Below are 27,766 nucleotides of genomic sequence, written 5' to 3' on the forward strand. Positions count from 1 at the left end.
TGTATTTATACACACAACCCTGTAGCCTTCCAGGCTTAAGGGGTGCACGTAGGCTGAGAAAGCTCAGCGGTTTTTTACCACTTCTGCAGGTAATAATACTGGTCGTTTGAAAGCATAGCACTAAAATGAAGGGATGCAGCGGTCGGCTGCAGAATTAATTGGATGCAAATTCAGTGACTACATGACCCTGAGCGATGGGGAGCCTGTGGGTCCCCCTCCTTGCCCTACCCAGATGGTCGGGTAAGCGCTCCAAGTCTCTGCTTTTTCACCCCTAAGGTATGAAGTGGGCGAGATCTCTGAGACATCTCCAGACCTTCTGATGAGTCTCCAAAGTGACAACTGACTTTGCTGATGCCCAAGACAGGAAGGGGCGAGGCAGGGGCGGAGGCCTGGGGTCTGATACCCTCAGTGCCTCTGCCCAGCGGTTTTCTTAACCTCGTTCCTCAGTCTCCCCACATCTGAAATGAAGACCTAACTTAGAGAATTCCTTGCAAGATGATGGATTTAAAACACTTGGCAGAGCGAGCCATCGACACGGAGCAAATTGGACCATTTAGCTGCAATGACACTAACAAAGTGGTTGCAATTATTATATTAGACACAACTTGCTATGATGTGTGAGTGTCCAGTCGAGGCTCTCTAGTCCTCCCCGACACTAACTTCTGATTTGTAACAGTGCATCATGGAAACAGCGTGTGTTTGATTGCTTATACATGTTCCACCCCCCAACACAGTTATTTATCAGCTTCCAGGAATCTCTCGTCATCATGAATTCTTGCCAGGATTTGCCTGCTAAGCATTGTGAAGCTTCGAAAAGAAGCCAGAATTGCCCCGTTGTCAGAATAGACAGACTAAATAGTCCTTTTTGTCCCTCACACATGGGTTCCAACACCATGGAGAGGATGCTGTGTGCCAGGAGCACTTAAAAAGAATTCCCTTCTACGAGCATTGTTAGGATGACACGGCGGCTGGCTTTTCCTCGTGGGCTGGCTTGAACAAAGGAAAGCAGTCCTGGTGCTGAAAGAAGAAAAGCAGTGAAGATATGAGATGGGAGAAGGCCTTATCAGGGCTGCGGAGGACAGACACTTCTCAGATAGATTCTTCCAAATCCCCGGGTGGGTGGAGACAAGGCCTACGCGCTGAAATAGGCAGGTTCCTATTGCTGTTACAGCTTCTCACTGCTTGAGACCATCAGCGTGTGTGGTCTCGGTCGGCTGCCAAGAAATCAGCTTCAATAAGCCTCTAGACGCTCCTTTGGTCCAATAGGAGTTCGTATTTGTTCTTGCCGTAATTAGCAAATTATTTGCCTGATGGTCTGTGAGATCCAGTGCTAAAGGCCAAAGTTTGAGCTGCTTGTTTTTCGTGTTTATTTATTTGGCGGCACACGGATCTTTAGTCTTGGCGTGTGGGAACTAGTTCCCTGACCAGGGATCGAACCCGGGCCCCCTGCATTGAGAATGCAGTCTTACCCACTGGGCCACCAGGGAAGTCCCAAGTTCATTTATTTTTTAAGAAATCATGCCTTATACATGACACTTTCATTCTTCTGATTGATGTAGTAATGTGTATAGGGAACATTTCAATGTTCAAATCAGAAGTCTGTAACCCAGGTATTATGGTGGCCTGACCTATAACACAAGGTCCATTTGCGGAAATGTTCTGTCTGTACTTGGGCAGAAAGTTCTTACCTGGTGTTTACCATTTGCTGTGTCAGTCTCATCATCATAGTTTATCCCACAGTTGGAATTCCAGGTTAATTTCCGAAATGGATAAATGCTTATAAAGAAATGTGTGTCTCCATCTCACTAACTTTATTAAGAGAACAGAAAACCACTTGTGAGATGTGATACAGAAGGCTTGTTTAGACAATATCTTTTTTCTTTTAGGTGAGTGGGAAAAAGAAAGAATGGGGGTTGGGGGCTGGACAGGGGGCCGCCGCCGCCAAGTCGCCTCAGTCGTGTCCGACTCTGTGCGACCCCACAGACGGCAGCCGACCAGGCCCCGCCGTCCCTGGGATTCTCCAGGCAAAAACACTGGAGTGGGTTGCCATTTCCTTCTCCAATGTGTGAAAGTGAAAAGTGAAAGTGAAGTCGCTCAGTCGTGTCCGACTAGTAGCGACCCCATGGACTGCAGCCCACCAGGCTCCTCTGTCCATGCGATTTTCTAGGCAAGAGTACTGGAGTGGCTTGCCATTGCCTTCTCTGAGGACAGGGGGCAGAGAAAGAAATAGATATAAGGGAAGATATTTAGTATCAGATTCCAGAGGCCTAGTGTCTAGAAGGACAGACTTTTCCTCTAAACATTGCTTCGTCGAGAAACAGAAGGTGGGGGAAACCTCTGGGAAGGACAAACAGGCTTCTAAAGGAAAAACAGGAGATAAGAAAGTTTGTGATAATGTTTGTTCATGCTGGCTTGAATGGTCTTTGTCCTTTTCAAGGCCATAAACCACCCCCCCTCCGGAAAGGGTGATTTCAGGTAGCTTTGCTCTTGGCCTCCTTCCTGGGACTTAAAAGCTCCCAGAAACGGAGATTTATGGTCTCATTCTATTTGTAGTCAGATATGGGAAGTTCCCAAAAGATTTCTTTCTGCATCTGTCAAATCCCAAATATCCTTGGCTTAAAATAATCTCCATACCAACTCTGGGGTTCTTCGTAGGTCCCACATCAGCAATTGCAGCCTAGTTCTTGTGAGCCTAAGTTCGTCACTCTGAATTCTGATTCCGGGGTTTTGCTTTTCTAGATAATCTTTCTTGTATGACTCAGGAGACTCACTATCAGATATTCAGAAATGAAACAACAGTGCATACACAAAGATGCGTTTATAGCTGTAAATCGTGTGTTACTTGAGGCTGTGCAGGTACAGGATGGGAAGAGCTCCTTAGTCTGGGTTTGACTAGAGGACGTTTGGGAGGAGATCCGTGTAATCTGGTGCCTTGAGAAGTGTGGTCCTTACCAGTGGTATGAGTATGACCTGGAAGCCTGTGAGAAATGCAAAGCCCAGCCCCTACTCCAGACCCACTGAATAGGCACCTACGTTTGAGCCGGATTCCCCCATGACTTATCATGTACACAACAGTCAGAAGTGCTCACCTCTCTCTCAGATGCCTTTTCACATCACCTCAGTTCAGTCAGTTCAGTTCAGTCACTCAGTCGTGTCTGACTCTGCGACCCCATGAATCACAGCACGCCAGGCCTCCCTGTCCATCACCAACTCCCGGAGTTCACTCAAACTCATGTCCATTGAGTCGGTGATGCCATCCAGCCATCTCATTCTCTGTCGTCCCCTTCTCGTCCCACCCGCAATCCCTCCCAGCATCAGAGTCTTTTCCAGTGAGTCAACTCGTCGCATGAGGTGGCCAAAGTATTGCAGTTTCAGCTTTAGCATCAGTCCTGCCAATGAACACCCAGGATTGATCTCCTCTAGAATGGACTGGTTGGATCTCCTTGCAGTCCAAGGGACTCTCAAGAGTCTTCTCCAACACCACAGTTCAAAAGCATCAATTCTTCGGCGATTAGCTTTCTTCACAGTCCAACCCTCACATCCATACATGACCACTGGAAAAACCATAGCCTTGACTAGACAGACCTTTGTTGGCAAAGTAATGTCTCTGCTTTTTAATATGCTGTCTAGGCTGGTCATAACTTTCCTTCCAAGGAGTAAGCATTTTTTATTTTTTTATTTTTTTTTTTTTTGCGTTTTTTAATTTCATGGCTGCAGTCAGCATCCGCAGTGATTTTGGAGCCCAAAAAAATAAAGTCTGACACTGTTTCCACTGTTTTTCCATCTATTTCCTATGAAGTGATGGGACCAGATGCCATGATCTTCGTTTTCTGAATGTTGAGCTTCAAGCCAACCTTTTCACTCTCCTCTTTCACTTTCATCAAGAGGCTTTTGAGTTCCTCTTCACTTTCTGCCATAAGGGTGGTGTCATCTGCATATCTGAGGTTATTGATATTTTTCCCGGCAATCTTGATTCCAGCTGGTGCTTCTTCCAGCCCAGCATTCCTCATGATATACTCTGCATATAAATTAAACAAGCAGGGTGACAATATACAACCTTGACGTACTCCTTTTCCTATTTGGAACCAGTCTGTTGTTCCATGACCAGTTCTAACTGTTGCTTCCTGACCTGCATACAGGTTTCTCAACAGGCAGGTCAGTTGGTCTGGTATTCCCATCTCTTTCAGAATGCTCCACAGTTTATTGTGATCCACACAGTCAAAGGTTTTGGCATAGTCAATGAAGCAGAAATAGATGTTTTTCTGGAAGTCTCTTGCTTTCTCCATGATCTAGCGGATGTTGGCAATTTGATCTCTGGTTCCTCTGCCTTTTCTAAAACCTGCTTGAACATCTGGAAGTTCACGGTTCACATATTGCTGAAACCTGGCTTGGAGAATTTTGAGCATGACTTTACTAGCGTGGGAGATGAGTGCAATTGTGTGGTAGTTTGAGTATTTTTTGGCATTGCCTTTCTTTGGGACTGGAATGAAGACTGACCTTTTCCAGTCCTGTGGCCACTGCTGAGTTTTCCAAATTTGCTGGCATATTGAGTGCAGCACTTTCACAGCATCATCTTTCAGGATTTGAAATAGCTCAATTGGAATTCCATCACCACCACTAGCTTTGTTCGCAGTGATGCTTTCTAAGGCCCACTTGACTTCACATTCCAAGATGTCTGGCTCCAGGTAGGTGATCACACCATCGTGATTATCTTCATCTTGAAGATCTTTTTTATACAGTTCTTCTGTGTATTCTTGCCACCTCTTCTTAATATCTTCTGCTTCTGTTAGGTCCATACCATTTCTGTCCTTTATCGAGCCCATCTTTGCATGAAATGTTCCCTTGGTATCTCTAATTTTCTTGAAGAGATCTCTTGTTTTTCCTATTCTGTTGTTTTCCTCTATTTCTTTGCATTGATCGCTGAGGAAGGCTTTCTTATCTCTCCTTGCTATTCTTTGGAACTCTGCATTCAGATGCTTATATCTTTCCTTTTCTCCTTTGCTTTTCACTTCTCTTCTTTTCACAGCTATTTGTAAGGCCTCCTCAGACAGACATTTTGCTTTTTGCATTTCTTTTCCGTGGGGATGGTCTTAGTCCCTGTCTCCTGTACAATGTCACGAACCTCCGTCCAGAGTTCATCAGGCAGTCTATCTATAGCTTTTAAAACTCACGATTTCCAGGCTGCACCTCTGACCAGTTAAATTAGATACTCTGGGGGTAAAAGACAGATGGCCAGAGATGTAAAACTTCCCCCGGGTGATTCTAATGTATAGCAAGATGGAGAATCACTCAATCACTAAATAAGAGAGCTTAATAATGGCCCCCTTGGCAAACCCTTCAAAGTGAGGTTACCAAAAGAAAAGAACAGTAAATACCCAGAAACAAGTTTATGAAAATCAATGAAGTCCTTCGGTGGTGAAATTGAAAGGCTATTTCAGTGAGCTTGCTAAAGATTGGGCTCCACTGACCATTTCATAAGAAAGCTTATGGAGACTTGAGTTTGTATCTGTACTTGAGGAAAACTAGTCTGCCTACCCACAACTGGAAAAGCACACCTTGAAGAAACAAACCAGAAATCCAGACTCAAGGAGTCAGACTCAAGGCCTCCCATGAAAATGCATCTTTATAGAAGGAGCTTCAATTGGAGGATGATGCCAAATTATTATTCAGTTTTTTTAAATCAATTGCAAGCTTAATTTGGAAGGATATCAGAGGGGGGAAATGCTGCTTTAAAATGAAGTATGCGCGTTTATTTTAAAATAAAGCATGCCTCTTGCTGTGAAGATAGGGTGTCTGTGTCTTTAATATTAAAGGGAATTTCATGATCAACTGGGGCTTCCCTGGTGGTTCAGATGGTAAAGAATCTGCCTGCAGTGCAGGAGACCTGGGTTCGATCCCTGGGTCAGGAAGATCCCCTGGAGATGGGAATGGCAACCCACTCCAGTATTCTTGCCTGGAGAATCACGTGGACAAAGCCTGGTGAGCTACAGTCCGTGAGGCCACAAAGAGCTGGACAGGACTGAGCAAGTAACACAACCCGGTGAACAACTCAGGGCTCTTGACTTCATGTCACACTGGAGTATTTGCTTTGCAGAGACCTGGAAACTAGAATTCCGGACATCCACCCTTTGGTCTTAGGTTCTTTCTGCTCCCTTGTACTTCTTTCTTATATCTTAGATGATATCAAATGATAAAGGCAGAGAATGGATTCCACGGTATGCTGGCTTCACATAATAGGACTCTTTTTCTCTCTGGAACACTACTGACTGAGCTGCTCATTGCCTCTCTCACCCCTGTTAGGCTCTATCACTGCTTTTTAAAGTGAGGGACGTCCACGGTTGGTCAGGCTGTGCATGCACAACTACAGAGGATGCCATTTGCATTGTAGCCTGTGGCTCCTGGAGCGCTGCTACATGTTGGCCTTCACAGGGGCTCACCAGATCATTATGGGAAGAAAGTAGGTATATCATCACGTGGCATAATATAAAGTTATTTCCTTTTCATCTCTTTTTCAGTCCTTCTAATGTAGTTAAAGAGAGAGTCTCTATTTGGTTCTGGCATGCCTTTAACAGCTCTCTCACCCACGCTATTCACCCTTTAATAAAGAGCAGGCTTCTGTTTAGAGTCTTGACAGGCTGTAGAAGTACTCAGTAGGGTTATAAAGTTTTATCACTGCATTTGTTTAAATAAGAAATCAGGTTAATTTAATGAGAATAAGTAAATACTAATTAGGTTTTACATGGATATGACAAAAAAACATGATTCCCATGTGCATGGAGTTTGGCAGCCACTGGGTGGAATGTCAGGATGATCATAATCACAAGGCCTGGAGCTGTGAGAGTGCATTTTTTTAATAGGGGGAAATGGCAAAATTATGTTGATTTCTTAAACCAATTCCGTTCTATTAGAAATGACCAGTCAGTCCTTTTTCTGCCTAATCTTTTCCGCCTCTGGATAATAGGTACGGTCTGTTTCTAAACCACAGCATTCTGGTCCTTTCAGTTACAAGGTAGAAAATGCAACCCCTGACCCTGAGTTCCGGTTCACATACAGGTTGCAGAACACCATACAGTAGCTGTGACTCACCTCTCAGAACCCTGGGCTCTGTTTTTTCTCTTTGTCAGATTCAGGGAAGCCTATTTCCTTGGAATGGCAAGGATTTGCCAGCAGAAAGATGACTACAGATGGCAATGCACTTCTGTAAAATATAAAAACAAAAAAAACAGAAAAAGTAATCTGATGCCACAAATTTCTGCACTAAGGAACAACTCCAAACTCTATGCCAGCTGTTTTATGAGGCATTGGTATTAAGTCTTAGGGTTGTTGTGTTTTTTTTTTTAATCACATTCATGATATTGAATACAGAATACATCAGACCAAAGGCCACATTGTGGGTTTTGTTAAAATAGTATTAAGATTGGCAAGGCACTTTAAGATGTCATTTCATTTCCCTGGGAATCTTCTCATATGTTGCTGTTGTTTAGTCGCTAAGTCATGTCCAACTCTTTGCGACCCATGGGCTGCAGCACGCCAGGCTCCTCTGTCCTCTGCTGTCTCCTGGAGTTCGCTCAATTTCATGTCCATTGTGTCCGTGATGCCTTCCAACCGTCTCATCCTCTGCCGCCCGCTTCTCCTGCCCTCAGTCTTTCCCAGCATCAGGGTCTTTTCCAGTGAGTCAGTTGTTCGCCTCAGGCGGCCAAAGTATTGGAGCTTCATTCAGCATAAATTGTCTAGTATGAAGATTATTATAAGGAGTTACTGGAACCTTGCGTTTCTGGCTCCCCACCTAAAGCTAACCTGCATCTGATGTTGATTCCTGCTCTGGACCAGGAATTCTCACAGCCCCTCTGAGAGGGAAGTGGGCAGAAGCACCGAGTAGAAAATAGTCCTCTGAGAACTGTCATGAATCCAAACCCAGACCTGTCCCATCAAGCCACACAGGTTCACGGAGCAGTTGGAAAAGCCAGCTCCCTTAGCAGTGTGGCTCTTCAACCAAATAAATTGGGAACTGGTTGGCACATGGTACCTTGCATCATTCAATGAAACGACCGCATGCCCCAGATAGCTCTAGAATACACAGGCTGCCCAGGTACCGTGAACTAAGAACAAAGGTGTCTGCTTGCCACAGCAGACACTCTACCACTGAAAACAGAGCGTTTGATTTCTAAAGACACCCCTTTCTCTCTCGCTGTGGTTTTTAGTGACGTGGTTTCTTACCTATGTTCCAAATTATTTTTCTGCCATCTGAAGATAAAATATTTTTATGTATTCACATGTGAAAGAATTACGAACATTTAAAAACTGCATATATCTATTCAGTTTCCATCATAATTATAAGCTGGTAGTGGTTTTCTTTACCACCTGCAAGCACTTAAAATACTCTTTCCAGCTCTTATAAATATATCTTAATTATTTCTAAGCAGATCCCATTTTTCCTTCTGATGGTAAGATTGCATGATTAATTTGTTTAATCTCTGATACCTAATTTCTTATTATCTTTTGTGTCTTTTGTTCTCTTCAGTGACCGACACAGACATTTATTCAAGTCCAAAAAACAATTATCATCTCTTCCGATGTGTGCTTTTCCTGCAAATTATCCAAATTCTGCTTTTCTGTAAAGCACCAAGCACATTTATATAGCTCGTCAAATAAAATATTAGTTACAGATTTTTTTGATCTGATGGTTAAGTTCCCATCTTTTATTTCCACATGAATAGCTTTATACATATTATTTTGTCAAGCCAAGGGATGTATTTTTAATTTTTATTGTATTTTACAAATCACCTTCCAGTGACATAATACCTCTAATTCAATAAGATATGAATGTCTTTTTCCCTACACCCTCATCAACTCAGTACATCATAATCTTCTAAATCTTGCTATACTGTATTTGAAAAGTGGTTCTGTTGTCTTAATTTGGGTTTCATTAATCATGAGTGATGCTAAAGCTGAAACTCCAATACTTTGGCCACCTCATGCGATGAGTTGACTCACTGGAAAAGACTCTGATGATGGGAGGGATTGGGGGCGGGAGGAGAAGGGGATGACAGAGAATGAGATGGCTGGATGGCATCACCGACTCGATGGACATGAGTTTGAGTGAACTCCGGGAGTTGGTGATGGACAGGGAGGCCTGGCGTGCTGTGATTCATGGGGTCGCAAAGAGTCGGACACAACTGAGCGACTGAACTGAACTGAATCATGAGTGAGATTAAGTATCTTTGTTCATAAGTCACTTTTATGTATTTTTCCCTGAACTGCCTGTTGATATTCCTTGACCAAAGAATTTTTTGTATATTCATATTATTTCCCATTGGTCTGTTGGTTATTTATTGACTCATAAGAATTTTATATATTAGGTAAATTGACATTTTACTACATGTTTCAGTGATTTCCTAGTTTGATATCTACTTTTTTAATGTATGGGTTTTTCCCTCTATGTAAAAAAAAAAAAAAAAAAAAAAACCTCTAAATTTTATCTGATGAAAAATGAACTGTTTCCTGGCTTTAGGGTTTTATATAATGCCTTCTCCATTTAGAAATGTTTTAAAAATTATTCCATTTTTTTTTCCCAATAATTCTAGATTTCATCTGTAAACTATACCGCACTTGAAATTTATTTGGGTGGTAAGAATAAGACAGGAACCCAGCTTTAGTTTTCCCCGATCTTTACCATATTCAAAATTGCCCTTTATATTTAAGTCTGCTTCTGGCCTCTGATCTGTTACACTAATCTGACTCTTCCTGAGATAGTAGCAAGCTGTGGTCATGCTTGAGCTTTTATAATAGCATTTAATTTCTCATAGAGCTAATTTCCCTTTTACTGTTTTTTTCAGAATGTTCCTGTCCTTGAACATTGCTTTCTCCAAGTAATTTTAGTGTTCCAATCATTTTATTAGCATTACGTAGAGATTTTATGGGGGTTGAATTTTATGTATAAGTTAATTGCAGAGTAATTGACACCTACACAAATAACATTTTCCTGTTCAGCATCGGAATGTCTTTCCACTTAACCTGTGCCTTCCTTTTACATTATACAAAATTCGTATGAAGACAGCCTTAAAATACCTCCTGATAAGTTGATTTCTAACTAGTTCCTCTGTTTTGGCAAAGTGCAAAATCCAAAAGTTATTTGAAAAAAAGACAGCTAATTTAGCACCTGATTATATCAGCAAACTCTTTCACTGCAAACCTAACCAGTGTTCAATTGAATATGATTGGGAAAAGGTGTGTGCCCCCCAGGACCAAGAACCTGAGCAGCTGTCTCTGTTTTCTGCCCAAGTACAGACACATCTTGTATGCACATACCTTTAGGATTTTTATATGTAGATGATACCTTGAGGATTCCTGTTTGGATAAGGGTCTCATCGGGGCTAGGTGTTAAATAGTATCTAATGCCACCTCAACGTCTTTTAGAGATAACCATGCACTTTTTCTTCTGTTGATAGATTTCCAAACAGTGAGCCATGCTTTTATTCCTAGCGTTAACCACATTTGGTCATGGTGAAGCATTCTCTCAAGGTATAACTAAAGTCATTTTAAAACATTTTTTTCTTTTTCAAGCTTTGTTTATTTTTGGATGCTCCGGATCTTTGCTGCTTTGCACAGGTTTTCTCTAGTTGCAGTGAGCAAGGGCCACTTTTCATTGCGGTGCATGGGCTTCTCGTGCAGTTACGGAGCACGGGCTCCAGGGCATCCAGGCTTCAGTAGTTGTGGCTCAGGGGCTCAGTTGATCCGCAGCACGTGGGGTCTTCCCAGACCAGGCATAGAACCCATGTCCCCTGCCTTGGGAGCATGAAGTCTTAGCCACTGGACCACCAGGGGAGTCCTAGGTTTGTTTTTTTTACAAACGTAATTCTTGGATAAGATGGAATTGTAGCATCCTTCTACTTTGGGGGAGTGCAAGTTGGGTTTTTATACTTAGGCCAACTTCATAAAAGAAAGGAGAAGGGGCCACCCAGCAAGGAATGTGGGAGGCCCCCAGGAGAGCAGTCCCAGTCAGACCAGTAAAGAGCCTGGGACCTCAGTCCCCCAGCCTCAAAGGTCAAATTCTAGCAACATCAAGAGTGAGCTTGGAAGCACATTTTCCCCCGGGCTTCCAGACAGGAACTCAGGCCTGCCCACACCTTGACTTCAGACTCTGGGATGCGCAGTCCTAGCCACGGAGGGACGTTCTCCATCACTCTCTAACCAGTGGAGTAACTCCAAGAAGCCCCCTCCAAACTTGAATGTGCTTGCACTCACCTGGGGAGACGAACGAATGCAGATTCAGCAGGTCAGAGGCGGGGCCCGAGATGCTGCCCCTCTCACAACTGCGCAGGTGACGCTGATGCTGCTGGTTCGTGGACCACACTCTGTGTGGCAAAGATAGAAATAGCCCTGGAGCCTTTCCCACCTGTACTTTGTAAGTTGAGTGAACTTGAGCTGTAAAACCAGTGGAGCTGACTGTTTTCTCATGTGTGTGTGTGAGTGGAGCTCCTTAGCAACTCTCTCAACTTCTTTTATGATCATCGGCCTAATTAGAGTCTCTTTCTCATCTACTATAATTTCTGTGCTTTACATTTTTCTAGAAATTCGTGCACGTAATCTAAGTTTTCCAACTCACTTCCGCAGAGTTGAACAAAATACATTCTCATAATAATTTCCATTCTCTCCTTAGAAAATTTCTATGCATGTATTTTTATATTGTAGGTTTAGATTTTCCCCTTTTTCTCAGGTTATCTGACAGATTTTTTTTTCCCTCAAATGAGCAACTCTGGATTTGTTTATTAGTTCTATCATTTTTCTGTTTTCTTTTGCCACTCGCTTTTATCCTGACTTATTTACATTTGTATTTGCTGCTCTTGATGTCATCTGAATATTTCTTTATTGTCATTTTTGGCTTGTATGCAACTTCCTCCTTCAGAGGAACATGAACCAAAGTTAGCAAATCTAAGCTCTAAGACTCTGGCCTTCCTGACCACACATGCCGCCAGCAGTTTCTCGGCATGAATATTGTTGACTAGACTCTCACCTAAGGGATCTGGGCAGTCTTTAGAGGTCGCCTTAAGTGCGAAGCCTTCAGACATGGCTGCAAGAGCAGGTCAACAGGTGTGTGTTCCGATTGCAACGGGGCAGGTGAGAAACTGATGTAGGGAAACGTCACCTGGGTGGCCGAAGTGAAGGGCGGTGGGTTGATCCCCTCTCAGGCCCCGACACCCTCTGCACACTGTCCCACCATCCTTAGAGGCATATCCCTCCACTGTCACCTCCGTCACGTGGGGCTAGGGAGGGCCAGGGTCACAGGTGATGCATGTTGCTATAGCAACTCCTCTGTGGCCGGCAGAACCCCTCCAGCGCGTAGCAGTGTTCGCTCTGTCTTGCCCTCACGCCACTGCAGTGTTGCGAGAAGTCTGAAAGGGAAGTCTGTCTGGGCCCAAGGTTGTCCCCTGGCATCTGTGTCTGTCCTTGCCTCTCTCAAGGCCTGGTGCGAACTCTTCCTACTACACTACATTGCTGAACATCCTTGTATATCCCTTGGGGCCATTCAAGGGAGCTCAGCCTTGCAGATTAATCCGGTAGCATTTCCTTTTCTGACTTGTCATCCAGAAAGACTTCCGTCAGGGTCCCTGAGTGTGACTCCTCCCCAGGAGATTCCCTGCCAGGCCCCACCTATTAATAGAAGTGCTGGCTCCACCTTTGCTGGCAGTTCGGGGCCTGTGTCCTGCCTCTGGTTTCTGGAGTTGCAGAAACCTTGTACCAGATGAGGTTTTTGAGCCACTGTCAGTTGTTTCACCATTGGAAAAGATCTTTGGTTGATTCCCCACGCTCTGCACAAGGCTGTATTCAGAAGCATCTAAAACCCAGGCAGATCCTTGATTGTGCTGTTGAGTTTCTTTCTGCCTGGTAACAGTCCCAAAAGGCTTTTTTTTTTTTTTAAAAAAAAAAAAAAGGTAAAATCTATGCTAAAATCTATGTTCTATGCTAAAACCTAAATGTACATAAAAATTCATATGATCATGGTGTGCAATTATTTTAAACAGAGAATGAGATTAATTGTGAAATTTCCCTATGAGAAATGGCTGAAAGTGATTTTCAAAAGTTTAGTTGAGAATTTTAACTTTTAGGAAGAAGGAAAGGATAAAGCCAGAAATGATACATTTGTACATAACTTGGCTGAAATGCTTTCAGTTCATGATTTTGTTTCATCCTGATAGTAGATCTGTGTGATCTGAGTGGACATTACTGACCACATTTTAAAGATTAAAAAAAGTGTGACTCAGTGCATTCATTCCTCAGTAAACACCTAATGAGTGAATGCAGCGGTGGCTGCTCTTTAGCATCCTCTGGGGAGCTGTTTTGGACCCGCTGATGCCTGCCTCCCATCCCCAAAGAGCCTGAATATGCTGTCAGGATCATGAACACCAGGTCCCAGTGTTTACAGCACTTTGCTCAAAAGTATACAGAGAACTTGGTGGCTCAGATGGTACAGAATCTGCCCACAGTGTGGGAGACTCAGGTTCAATCCCTGGGTCAGGAAGATCCCCTGGAGAAGGGAATGGCAACCCACTCCAGTATTCTTACCTGGAGAATTCCCTGGAAAGGGGAGCCTGGTGGGCTACAGTCCATGGGGTCACAAAGAGTTGGACATGACTGAGCAACTAATACTTTCACTTCCATACAGAGAACAGCATAATCAGGTCTGAAATTCAGGCGTGTTTACCTCCGATTCAGTGCTTTTTTTTTCACTTTTCCTTTCTCTGAATGAAACTCCTGAGTTAAACATAAAAAAATTCCAGTTCCTTCCTCTGAACTGCTCTCCGATCTTCTGTCATCCCTTCTGTATAATGCAGAAGTCTCCAGTAACCACAGCTTGCACCACCTGTAGCTGAAAGCCCTGCTACTGGACACACCTCCATTTTCCTTTCCACGCTCTCATTTTTGATACGCAATGAATCACCCCCCAGACTGCTGGAGCCAGTTAAGTATTATTTCACACTCTGTGGCCATGAATGAGAAGGGCTCTGACAGAGCATGTGGCTTGCACAGAAGTTTTTCAGGTTATCTTGATAACATGTGAGCCAGCACCAAGGAGGAGCTTCTTTGTGGGGAACATCGGGAAGCTCTCATGAACAAGGGTCATTTGTTTCCCAAGATTCTCTTTGATGACTGTTCTACCTGCCACCCAGCAGAGACCGTTGCATTTTGAGATCTGAGGTTAATTCAAGGAAAGAATAGTTCAAAACACAGTGAAAATATCAAGCATGGGGTTATTATATATCCTGCTTTCTGAGATCAGCCTCAGAAGAAAGGACACTGTCTTGAGGCTGAGGTTTAAATTTTTGACTTGTTCTAATACAGCTGGAAAAAGTATTTCAAAAGCAAGAGCCCACCAGGGCATTAATAAAAGACTTTAAATGTGTATAGACTTACTGTCTAAAACCCTTTAGTTTTGGTCTACTAGAGGTCCCCTCTAGTAGACCCCAGTGAAGGCGGAGTCCTGACGGCCAGCTGTGATCTGGGTTAGACACCTCTGTGTTCTCAGAAACCACTCTTGTCTCTATACTGGTTTCTGAACACTTAGAAAGGGGCAGTTTTGGGTTGAGATGAAATAACAGTTACGACACAGATAATCCTGCATAGCCAAAGCCCCAGGGATGTTGACAGAGCTGGTCCACAGGAAGCTGCAGTAAAAACATCTTCTACTGAAGCAACTTTATCAGCAAGTTGAGACATGGAGTTGTAGCAGAAGATTAGATGTTTTTAAATGCGTTTTATTATTCATTCTACTCCCTTTAAAGACACATGACGGCGACAAAATTAGTAATATCTAAGCATCTCCAAAAGAGCCACCCTCAGTCAAACTATGGCCTTTGAATTTACTAGAAATCTCCACAAAACAAGAGTAAAAGAAGACCCTTCATCTTTGTCTGGTTCCTCAAATGATTAACTGTGCCTAAATATTCTTCCAAATGAGGAGACTCATCTTTTGACTAGATTTGCTGTTTGCTGCTAAATCGTGTCTGACTCTTTGCCACCCCATGGACTGTGGTTCATCAGGCTCCTCTGGCCATGGGATTCTCCAGGCAAGAATACTGGAGTAGGTTGCCATGCTTTCCTCCAGGGGATTTTCCCAACTCCGGGATTAAAGCCAGGTCTCCTGCATTGGCAGGCAGAGCCATCTAGAAGCCCTGACTAGATTTAGGTGATTTTTTTAAAATGTTATTTTCAGTGAACTCCCAAACACAGATTCTCCAAGTCCAGAGCCTTTGCTAGGACTTGTTTGGTGACTGATGGGTGCTTTTCTCAGCAAAATTCTGAAGGTAGTCTCTCCAGGGTCTCCGGAAAACATGGGTCTTCTGAATGGTGCCAACTCTTGACCACTGTCTGGAAGAAAAGGTAAAATACATCAGGGAAGGCCTTTAAAACAACATATTTTGGCTTATTCACTGTGATGGGTTATTTTCTTCTTCTTTGTCATTGTCGGTCCCTAAGTCATGTCCAACTCTTTGCAACCCCATGGACTGCAGCATGCCAGGCTTCTCTGTCCTTCACTATCTCCCAGAGTTTGCTCAAACTCATGTCCATTGAGTCGGTGATGCCATTCAGCCACCCCCATCTTTTTCCTTCAATCCTTCCCAGCATCAGGGTCTTTTCCCATGAGTTGGCTCGTCACATCAGGTGGCCAAAATATTGGAGCTTCAGCATCAGTTCCTCCAGTGAGTATCCAGGGTTGATTTCCTTTAGGATTGGCTGGTTTGATCTTACTGTCCAAGGGACTCTCAAGAGTCTTCTCCAGCACCACAATTCAAAATCATCAGTTCTTCTATGTTCAGCCACCTTTGTGGTTCAACTCTCAAACTCATACATGACTACTAGAAAAACCAGAGCATTGACTATACAGACCTTTGTCAGCAAAGTGATGTCTTTGCTTTTTAATACACTGTCTAGGTTTGTCATAGCTTTCCCTCCAAGGAGTTGTTGTTCAGTTGCCAAGTCATGTCTGACTGTTTTGTGACCCTATGGACTGTAGCACACCAGGCATCCCTGTCCCTCACCACCTCCCAGAGTTTGCCCTAGTTCATGTCCGTCGAATCAGTGATGCCATCTAACCATCTCATCCTCTGTTGCCCTCTTCTCCTGCTGCCTTCAGTCTTTCCTGGCATCAGAATCTTTTCCAATGAGTCAGCTCTTCCCAGCAGGTGACCAAAGTACTAGAGCTTCAGCTTCAGCCTCAGTTCTTCCAAAGAGTATTCAGGGTTGATTTCCTGTAAGATTGACTGGTTTGATCTTCCAAGGAGTCTTTTAATTTTATGGCTGCAGTCACTGTCCGTAGTGATTTTGGAACCCAAGAAGATAAAACATCACTGCTTCCACTTTTTCCCCTCTATTTGCCATGAAGTGACGGGACTGGATGCCATGATCTTGGTTTTTTGAATGTTGAGTTTTAAGCCAGCTTTGTCACTTTCCTCTTTCACCCTCATCATGAGGCTCTTTAATTCCGCTTCAGTTTTTCTTTCTTACTATTGTTAATTTCTCAACTACTCCCTCCTTAGAAGCTGAAGCCATTTCCATGATTCAGCAGACACTTCTGGCTACGACTGCCCTGCTGATCAGGAGCCCACAGATTGTATTAACTGAGACCGCTGATCAGGAGCCCACAGATTGTGTTAACTGAGACTGCTGATCAGGAGCCCACAGATTGTGTTAACCGAGACCACTGCATAGCTGGGGTGTTCACTGGACTTAGCAGCCAGCATGACCATGTTGCAGCATTTCACCAAGTGGGAGTCAGTTGCTCTGATGCTTTGGGACCCTGGACACACTGTGGTCCTGTGTGGCCTCAGGCTTTCCCCCCAGCTGACTGCATTCTGCACAACCCATCCGTGCAAGAACCAGCAGCAAGGAGACAATTCCTTCAAACAAAACCATAAACTCCAGAGAAACTGATAGCCCAGTGTGTTTAAAACTACGTCGGTTTTCTCTCAGATACGCCTGTGGATGCATCTGTACTGTCAGAAAGCTATATGCCGACATCACAGTGTTACCAGATCAGATCCGGCTGCTCGCCACTTGAAAAATCAATACTCAAGAGAGAGGTGAATGTTAGTAGAAAGGAAAATTACTTTTAATCAGAACACCACAATCTGGGGAGATTCAGCATCCCCAGAAACCTTCTCCAAAGGTTCTGCTGGGCCGTGAATGTTGTTTAAGGGAGAAAGGGAAGTGATCTCAGTTGATTGCGGAGATGTGGAGGTCAGGGTGCTTGCCACCCCCACAGTGTGCAGCTTGTGTGCAGGCTGGCCAACTCCTCTGGTCTTTCCTTAGATGCCATCTTGTTCTCAAGGTTTGTCCGTGAGCTCCCCGAAGACATCTGGTCATCTGTTAATCCCTTATTCTTCAGTTCTGCTTCTATGATCTATGGAAGGAACCAACAGGCTAGACAATGAATTGTGTGATCACAAGATCTGAAAGGCGTTCTGGGCGGAAGATGAGTAGAGCAGGGGGGCCTGGTTTACAAGTTAGTGACAAGACAAAAGGGGCCTCCAGCGGAGAGCTTTTCCTGCCAAAAGCTGCTTACAGAAATAGTTTTCCTCCCTGATAGACCTGCTTTAGAGAATCAGGTATTTTAAACCAGAAAGGTCTCCAAGGACTTGTCTAAGATAATCATTTATTAAACTCCTTGGCGATAGGGCTTCCCAGGTGGCTCAATGGTAAAGAACCCACCTGCCAATGCAGGAGACTCAGTAGACAGGCATTTGATCCCTGCGTCAGAATGATGCCCTGGAGGAGGGCATGGCAACCCAATCCAGTATTCTTGCCTGGAGACTCTCATGGACAGAGGATCCTGGTGGGCTGTAGTCCATGGGGTCACAGAGTCAGAAACCACTGAGCATGCACACAGGAACAGGTTTTTTCTTAGACAGCTCTGAATACTGATCAGTAATAGATTCTCCCACTCTACGTTCAAAATATTTAATACTCAAGAATTGTCCTCCTAAATGAAAGCAGGGTTCCTAGTAGTAGCTTTCACAAAACTCAAAAGAAATAGGGTTAAAGGAAGTGGCGCTGGGGGTGGTGTGTGCTGTCATGCCACTCATTTAAAAATCACACAAGGAGTCAGCCCCCCCAAAAAAGAGACACAGTCTCAGAAGCAATCATTTCAGCTCCTTCTCAGGCATCACAGTAAGTGAAACACACACTCACAGGAGGAGCAGGAGACGTGAGCCGCCGTGAGCCTCAATTAAAGTCTGCTGCTCAGAGAGCAGTGTGCACACTCAGGCTCCCCTGCAGCCCACAGCACAGGCTCCCGGCCCAAGGCCATCAGAACGTGCGTCTTAACCAGATCCCAGTGGTTTGTCTGTGCCTTCAAGTTGGAAAGCTCTGAACCAAAGCACGTAGGAGTCAGTTCATTTGTTCTCTCCTAGAGGTATGCAAGAGAAGACAAAGCCTGCGCAGTCCACTCAAGGCCTGCGAACCCCCTCCTCCCGGTTACTCAAGGCCGAGGCGCTGCCTCCCTGGCCTTGGGGGCCTGTGTGCGTGCTGGCGCCTGGAGGAGGGAGGCGGGGGCTGCGCGCAGTCTGGAAGCGAGTTTTCCCTCAAATGATGTACATGTGCTCGGTCATGTCTGACTCTTTGCCATAACACGGGCTGGAGTCTGCCGGGCTCCTCTGTCCATGGGATTCTTCCGTCAAGAATATTGCAGTGGGTTGCCATTTTCCTACTTGATTTTTCCCTCAGAAACGGGCTTAAAGGGTACTCCCCAGACTTGTCACATGCCCCACATTTGGGCCTCCTCCTTGCTTTCCTGTAAATGTCAGTGTGGATGTATAAACCCCGGTGGCAGAGGGAAAGGAGTGGTGGCCCACACACGATGGAGCAGTCATCCTCGCGGAGGAAGAGGCTGCATACGCCCAGAGCTGGGCTTTCCAGGCTCGGCCTAGCCCTACAGCAGGATACGCCGAGGGCTTCCCTGGTGGCTCAGCTGGTAAAGAATCCGCCTGCAGTGCAGGAGACCTGGGTTTGATCCCTGGGTTGGGAAGATCCCCTGCAGAAGGGAACAGCTACCCACTCCAGTACTCTGGCCTAGAGAATTCCATGGACTGTATAGTCCATGGGGTCGCAAAAAGTCGGACACGACTGAGCGACTTTCACTAGGATGAACAAAACGTCCTAAGTGAGCCCAGAGAGCTGGTTCTGGCGACCTTGTACCAGCCAACCACATGGCTCTGACCAAAGTGCCATCCCATGTTTTAGCCGAGGTCACAGACCAGCCCCTGTGGCAGGCACTAAGGGTCATAAGGATCCATGATCCACAGTGCCTGCCACATTAATCATCCAGAGCTTCAACAACTGACTCAGAAACGACTAGAATTAAATACAAAAGAGGCGACACTTTGCCCACATGAAAAACAACCAGACATCTTTGGCGTGAAAAGGACGTCATATGTCTTGCCTTGTGTTTACACGGAGTCTGAGTCAGTAATGAGCTGCTTCTAACCCAGATGCCTCCTTATAGCTAAGCAGACAGAAGGACGCACTGTCACCCTCCCTTGGGAGTGTCAGTGGATCACTTTCCCGAACAGCAACTGAGACAGCTTAAAAACGGTGGAAGGAGGGAATTTAGTAAGACTGGATTGTTCTTTGAGCACTTTAAAGTTGGCATTATTTAAATAGTCAAGACCTATAGCAGAGGATGACAGATTCCTTTATTCTGTCTCCCTTCACCTAATTAAACTCTTGGTCACTGGATCTGAAGCACCCATTCAGCAGCTGCCACTTGGCCACTCTTGTTTGTTGTTGCTGTTCTGGTTGCACTGTGTCTTGCTGCTGCACTTGGGTTTCCTCTAGTTGTGGTGAGCGAGGGCTACTCTCTAGATGCGGCACACGGGCTTCTCATGGCAGTGGCTTCTGGAGGGCACGCAGACTTCAGTAGTTGGGGTGCATGGGCTCAGTTGCCCTGAGGGATCTTCCTGGACCAGGGATTGAACCCTTGTTGCCTCCTGCATTGGCAGTCAGATTCTTTTTTTTTTTTAAGCAGTAAAAATTATTAGTTTAATTAAATCTCAGTCCTTGTATAGATGTCTTCTTAATATGCTGGGTGACGTATTGAGAAGCAGATATAAAGCACTACTGCTGCATGCAGTGGTTATCTCATTTGTACCGTGGTTTGAGGTGCTGAGCTAAATGGTCGCTTGTTCGTGTAACACCATTTTTACTGACAAACTTGGTTATTGAGACCTAAGTATCTGGCAGATATTTTGTTGAAAATGAATGAAGTGAGCCAGTTACCTCCAAGAAAAGATCTTGACAGCGTTTGTGCCAATTATAAAATTTGAGCCTTCAAGTGAAAATGAGAACTTTGAAAAACTTCTCCCTACCACGGAGAGCCTGACAGCTTCCCAATGCTTAAAGACTTTCTGATGAGACAGGCAGTGATAGCAATGAATGTGGTTTTTTTGGATACTGTATGATGAAACATGTCAACATTTGGAAGGTCTGTGTAACTCAGGGAGCCAAAATGTTTCAATGACCGATGCATGATGTTACCAAATTCTGCGTGGGTAGAAAGATCCATTCACAGTGCAATATAAACTGATTGATTTTAATATAACACTGTATGAAAAGTTGCATTGTTATGGTTTCAAATTCCATATTTCAACTAACCTTTAAAAGTCGAGTTTTGGTGTCATACCAAAGAAGAATATCCACAATTATCTTAAAAGGCTATTAAAACAGCCCTTCCTTTTCCAAATTCATATCCACATTAGACTGAATATTCATCCTTTACTTCAACATAAATAATCCATCACTATAGACTGGATGCTGCAGGAGATAAGAGAATCTAGCTGTCTTCTTTCTCAGCCAGACTGTAAAGAGATTTGCAGAAATGTAAGAGAATGCCATTCTTCTTATTATTTTGTTTTTGAAACTAGAGTTACTTTGCTTTAAAAATTATATTAACAGGTAATGATCTTATTACTATTTTAAAATGAACTAGAAATGATGTTTTAAACGTTCTCATTGTGAATTTTGAATATGGTAAATATCAAGGGAGACAATCTAATGGCAAAAACTGTCTGGGGTCTACGATAATCTTTAAGCATGTGAAGGGGTCCTGAGACTAAAAAGCTTAAGAATCACTGACTTACAGGACAATGCCTAGACTGGCGAGCTAGATACTGGGGACTTGCTACCATTCTTCTCCATCCTGCCTTTCCACCTCACTTATGACTCTGAAGTACTCCCAGCTTCCAGCCTGCTGCTGCTGCTAAGTCACATCAATTGTGTCCGACTCTGTGCGACCCCATAGATGGCAGCCCACTAGGCTCCCGTCCCTGGGATTCTCCAGGCAAGAATACTGGAGTGGGTTGCCATTTCCTTCTCCAGTGGGCAGTCAGATTCTTAACCACTGTACCACCAAGAAAGTCCTTAGCTGCTCTTATAAGAAGCTAGAAATGTAAGGTTTGTTTTCCTTCCCAAGTTGAACCCCAAAATTCATAATCTCTTCCCCACTTGGGCTCTAAAATTCTGTCTGGTTGTCTTTCTGGAGACATTGAGGGGAAAGGTATAGTAGAAACACAAAACTGAGGCTGACCCAGGTCCTGCCACATAGTGTTTGCCTGAATAAAAGCCTGCTGACCTTGAGAAATCTCTCCCTCCTGAAAAATGGGATCAACACATTGCCTCTCTTAAAACAAAGCCTGTCCCCTGAGCTCTTCAGCATCCTAGCTAAGAGCAGTTGATTTTCATATCAGTTTCTAAAATATCAGTCAAGAGTGAATGGCTAAAACAAATAGTTTGAAAAAAAAATAATTTTCTGCCGTAGAGCCCAGATTTGAAGAGAGTGCGTGAAGTGAAAGGAAACAAAGACACGGAAGAACAAAGGTGTTTGCATCACGGAGCCCAGACTCCACTACGGAAAGCATGTTGCAGTTTAAATCAAGTGATAATTAGCTGCAGCAGTTTTGTTAAAGTATCTCAAATTGCCCCATTAGAGGCTGAAGCCCAAGTGGTTTCCATGGCAATATTTTCTCTAGATGTCAGCTACTAATTTTTTTGTCCCTGGTATGTGACAACCTGAAGCTTTTAGTACCTTTCATTTGGGGGAGTTTTCTGTTTGATAATCTCAATTTATTTCTGTATGCATTTAAATATGTGTTTTATTTGCAATTGGCTTCTGAGCCTAAAGTCTACAGTTTTACGTATTTTGAAATTTAGTAAATGAGAATCACAGTTACCTCGTTTATATTCTGTATTTTTTTAAAAGCTTCACTAGCCCTTTTTCTCCCTACCTGCTCGATGAGACAAGCAAGAAATTAGAGGCTAAAGAATTCAAATCTCTTTTCAATATTCTGTTCTTACAACTGTCTTTTAAAACAGCTTATTGTGCTTAAGTACCTGGCTTGAAACGTCCTCTCTTAATTTTTCACATTCTATAAAGGCAATCAAAATTATATTCGGACAGTAACATTTTAAAGCACAATTAGTGCTATTCATGATTTCACAAGTGTCGCTGTAAGGGTGCTAACCATCCTCGCCGTGCCATTTGGGTCCATGATGGAACTGTATCTGGGATACTGGCTTTCTGTTCCTCTTACGATGTTGGTTCAAAGCTCAGTTTATCATATTGCTCAGCTGATGCTGCCATTATGTGGAATTATCTTTGTCAGATAAAAGGCCTCGCACATTCACTTTTGCAGCCAGACAAGTGCAATCAGAAGCTTTTCGACATCTTTGGCCTCACCAGACAGCCCACCAACCACAGAGAAACCACTGGGCTGAGTTAGTTGGCCACCTTGACGACGGTGATGATAGAGCCAGGCTGGCCCCCTGCTTCTCATCATAGACAGTTCAGCTTAGTGCCTTGCAAGTGGCTTCTGGAGCCAGTTTCCTGGGTTCAAACCTTGGCTCCACCACTTCCTGTTCGTGGGACCCCAGCCAAGTTTTTAGCCTCCAAAATGGGATGCAAACCCCAGCCTCACAAGGGTCACAGGAGGATGAAATGAGCTAACCCATGAGAAGGACTTAAAACAGTGCCTGACATGTAGGAGATGTTATTAATACTATTTCCTGAACACCAGCCTCTCTAAATCTGAATTTCACATCAATTTACATCTTGTGCTCCACAGTGAAAGTCAGTCCTAGGCTGGCTCTACCACAGCCAACCAACCCACCACTTGCTCTTCTGGGCCCCAGAGAGTTTTATGTGTGAGGAGGGTGGATCCAAAAGATGAGTGTTCTCACACAGTCCTAAAACTTAGAGCTTCACGACACGTCCGTCACCTGTAAACAACCTACGTGATAATTGGGGGGCGGGGCTTTGTGGTGCCACATCCCTCACCTGGTGCAGGTACAGGTGGGCTCACAGCTAGCACCCTCACCCCGCCTGGCCGTGGATAGAGGAGGTAAGCCATAGACTTTCACCTTCCTGATGAAGTCTTCCTGGAACGTAGCAAAGGGCAGGCAAGGCCCTTTAGAAATGGAATCAAACATTCCTGGTTTCTGTTCTTTCGGTGCAAGAAGGTGTGTTTTCACTCACCCGGTCCTAATTTCTGACCATTTTACAGATTACAAGGAACAGCTCCCCCGGGCCGGGTCTTCCAGAATGTGTGTTTTTCCCTCCCTGCACCCACTTGAAGTTGGGGGCAGGGAAAGTGCTGACCTGTGAGCTGGTTTCCCTTCCCCCAGGGAAGAAAGAGACAAGATGACAGGAGGGAAGGTTGTCTGTGTGTGGAAGTGTCCGTGTGACTGAGTCCAAGTGTGTTTCGGGGTGTGAGCCTTCTCTGTGGGCTCTGCAGTCACAGCCAGGCCAGTTCACAAGCTTGTCCATGGAGAAGGGTCCCCTGTCACCAGCTCCTGCAGTGACATGTCTGCCTGTCCTCTGCTGAGGGAGGCGAGGAGGAGGGTCGATCGCTGGGTGGGTCAGAGGAAACGTGGTCTGTCAGCCTAATGGGGATGACCAGACAAACAGGATGTGTGTGCCGGAAATGAGCAGAATCACGCTTCCATGGGACACTAAACTGGAGTGGAACAGCCCCACGCTTTGGTGTTATCGTGTAGTGTGTCAACTGAAAAAAACCACGCACAACCATGTTTTCTGCGCTGGACATGCTGAGGACTTATGTCTGGGAGACACACTCTTAGGTAGCTCTGAGGGACTGCGCTGAAGAGGTAAAGGAGGAGCCAGGATATATGGGAGTTTTTTGCAACCAAAACAAGCAGTTGGAACATCAAAAGGTTACTATTCATTAAAGAAAAACCAGACATCTCAAGTTAATGAATTTAGCCATTTTTTATATATGAGAAGATGCAAGAGTCTGGGTTGATGGAGATCATTCCTTTGGTCTACATCTTCACTCTCTAGGGCCAGTATCCTGTTTTCTCCAGCCTGAACCCCCTCAGGGTGCGCTGTGGGGGTGGGCGTGGGGGCGGCTGCGGGCTTGATGGCCACAGCATCCTTTGGCAGGTGACATTCTTTGTCCACAAGTGTTGGGGATCCAGGAGAAAAGTATGTTGAATGTAGTCTTTGCCTGTTTGACACAAGTCTGGGCCTGAGACTAAATATCTAAAGTCTATTTTGAATCTACTCATGATGTTTCCCAAAATATGGGTGGGTTCCTTGATACTCTGGCACCACTCCAATGGCTCTCGCAGCAAACTTGGATGGGGGTGGGAGGGCATAAAACTCAGTAGCAGGATGAGGTTTGTGGTTTGGCCTCATCGGTGTCTCTTGGCCTCCGTGTTTCTCTATGTGCATTTCCAAGAGGATGTTAGTACCCGGGGAAAGAACGGTTACAATGAAATCATCTGAAATATATCTATCAAAGTAGCATATCGGTCTGCATGCCAGGATGAAATGGATTTGCCTCCAGGGAATAAGCGCTTACATGCATTCAGAGAAGCAAGCTCAAGTTATAAACAAAGCCATGAAAACAGGCATGCTCATGCAAACACAGGAACCTGCCCTTGAATTCATGAGGACTTCTGTTGCACCTGGGGGTTTTCCACTGATTTTTTTTCTGATAATAACCAGACTAGCAGACACAGAAATTATTAGGAGCTTTTCTGTATTCAATATGTTCCTTTCCTCTGTTGGGAAGAATAAGGATGCTGCTTTGCTTTAAGGGTGGAATTGAGAATAGGCAGCTGACTTCCAAAATTGTACCTGCATAGGAGATTTTATTGGCTCCCCTAAGTGCCTCAGATGGTAAAAGAATCTGCCCACAATATGGGAGACCCAGGTTCAATCCCTGGGTTGAGAAGATCCCCTGGAGAAGGAAATGGCAACCCACTCCAGTATTCTTGCCTGGAGAATTCCATAGACAGAGGAACCTGGAGGGCTACAGTCTTTTTTCACACAGATGTTTGCATACCTCTCAATGGACTGATTTTAATTATACCAGTCACTGCAGTTCAGTTGTCCAGCTCTTTGTGACCCCGTGGACTGCAGCAATCCAGGCTTCCCTGTCCATCCCCAGCTCCCAGAGTTGCTCAGACTCATGTCCATGATGCCAGTTCTTCCCATCAGGCGGCCGAAATATTGGAGTTTCAGCTTCAGCATCAGTCCTTCCAATGAATATTCAGGACTGATCTCCTTTAGGATGGACTGGTTGGATCTCCTTGCAGTCCACGGGACTCTCAAGAGTCTTCTCCAACACCACAGCTCAACAGCATCAATTCTTTGGCGCTCAGCTTTCTTTATAATCCAACTCTCACATCCATACATGACCACTGGAAAAACCATAGCTCTGACTAGATGAACCTTTGTTGGCAAAGTAATGTCTCTGGTTTTTAATATGCTCTCTAGGTTGGTCATAGCTTTTCTTCCAAGGAGCAAGCGTCTTTTAATTTCATGGCTGCAGTCACCATCTGCAGTGATTTGGGAGCCCAAGAAGATAAAGTCTGTCACTGTTTCCACTGTTTCCCCATCTATTTGCCATGAAGTGATGGGACCAGATGCCGTGATCTTCATTTTTTAATGTTGAATTTTAAGCCAGCTCATTCACTCTCTTTCACTTTCATCAAGAGGCTCTTTAGTTCCTCTTCACTTTCTGCCATAAGGGTGGAGTCATCTGCATATCTGAGGTTATTGACATTTCTCCCGGCAATCTTGATTCCAGGTTGTGCTTCATCTAGTCTAGCATTTCTCATGATGTACTCTGCATATAAGTCACATAAGCAGGGTGACAATATAGAGCCTTAACATACTCCTTTCCCAATTTGGAACCAGTCTTCTTATTCCATGTCCGGTTCTAACTGTTGCTTTTTGACCTGCATACAGATTTCTCAAGAAGCAGGTAAGGTGGTCTGGTATTCCCATCTCTTGAAGAATTTTCCACAGTTTGTTGTGATCTATACAGTCAAAGACTTTGGTGTAATCAATAAAACAAAAGTAGGTGTTTTTCTGGTATTCTCTTGCTTTTTTGACAATCCAACGGATGTTGGCAATTTGATCCAATTAGCTCTGCTGCTTGTCATTGGGACTGCAAATATAATTAACATTGGCCCCTGCCTTTAAAAAGATGAATACCATGTATGGAGTGACAAGAATTAAGATGACATCCATTGAAAAGAGGGCAGATAATTCATCTGGAGTGGCTCAGAATGGTTTCAGGAAAGTGGTAAGATTTAAGAGAAGGACAACCAGGTGTCCTGAAAGAGCGGGTCACACGGAGGAGCAAAGACACATCCCCTGAAACATCAGAAATCCATGTGCCTGGAAGGGTGAGTGGGAAAGTGACTCAAGGAGGGAGGAACAGGAGAAGCTCAAGGGAGACCTTCTGCCCGATGTCAAGGAGTTCAAGTCACATCCGTACCTTTCCCTGCTGTTTATGCCAGTAACTTCAAGAGAACCAATAGAGAAGGAAATGGCAACCCACTCCAGTGTTCTTGTCTGGAGAGTCCCACGGACAGAGGAGCCTGGCGGGCGACAGTCCCTGGGGTCGGAAAGCGTTGGACACGACTGAGCAAGCACAGCACAAGAGAACCGGAGAGACGTTGTCAGGGTCTCTAAGCACCTGTGTTTTTCTGCAGTTCTGTGGCCAAGGATGCAAAGCCCTCTTTCGGGCACGAACCGTGCTGTGTTCCACCACCCATGTTACCTGAAGCAGAAGAGCAAACGGTCTTGTAGTATCATGAATACCACACAGTAGAATAATGACAGAATTGACACTGTAATTTTTTTGTTATTAAGTATATTTTGAAGCTGTATATTTTTTTAACGGTGAGGAGATTTCTGTGTTTATCAAAAGGAGAGAAACATTACACGCTCACAGACTGCTCAGATGTCTAGTAGATGTCGCCACCTGGGTGTTCTGTAGTCACTGCAAGTCAGTGTGTCCAAACAAAAGAAGTCTTTCTACCGAACATCCTAAAAATTGCTCTTCCTTCCATGGGTCCTACCTGAGCTGAACTGTCGGAGAGCTGGGGTTTTCTCAACAGCTGACCTGTGTCGTCCTAGCCCTTGAAAGGTAATACAGGAAAGACTATCGACTTTGGAATTAATGCTGCCTGGGTGTTAATCCCAGCAATGCCATTTACAAGCTATCAAGCGTTTGACTTTTTAGAAGGACGTGGACCAAACAGTGTTCAGAGAAGGGTAAATAAAACATCTGAAGACCTTGGAACTATGCCGAAGATGAGCAGTGAACATTCAAGCTTTTTTTCTTGAAAGGCACCACTCAAGTCTTTGAAGGGTGGTTGACCTCAGGGAATATGTGTATTGGTAACCAAATCTTACTGTGTCCATTGCGTGTGTGAGTTACAACATGGAAGCTGCAGTGTC

The 27,766-nt window shown here is 44.5% G+C and overlaps 1 protein-coding gene across 1 annotated transcript in view; it reads left to right on the forward strand.

Annotated features, from left to right (window-relative positions):
* The window catches only part of CNTNAP2 (contactin associated protein 2), a 1,655,962-nt gene that overhangs the window by 1,617,621 nt on the left and 10,575 nt on the right, over window positions 1–27,766 (forward strand). The gene's annotated exons all lie outside the window — the stretch shown is intronic.

Source organism: Moschus berezovskii, chromosome 3 (assembly GCF_049115385.1).
Source record: "Moschus berezovskii isolate FMDL1 chromosome 3, NW_MosBer_1.0, whole genome shotgun sequence".
Classification (NCBI taxonomy): domain Eukaryota; kingdom Metazoa; phylum Chordata; class Mammalia; order Artiodactyla; family Moschidae; genus Moschus; species Moschus berezovskii.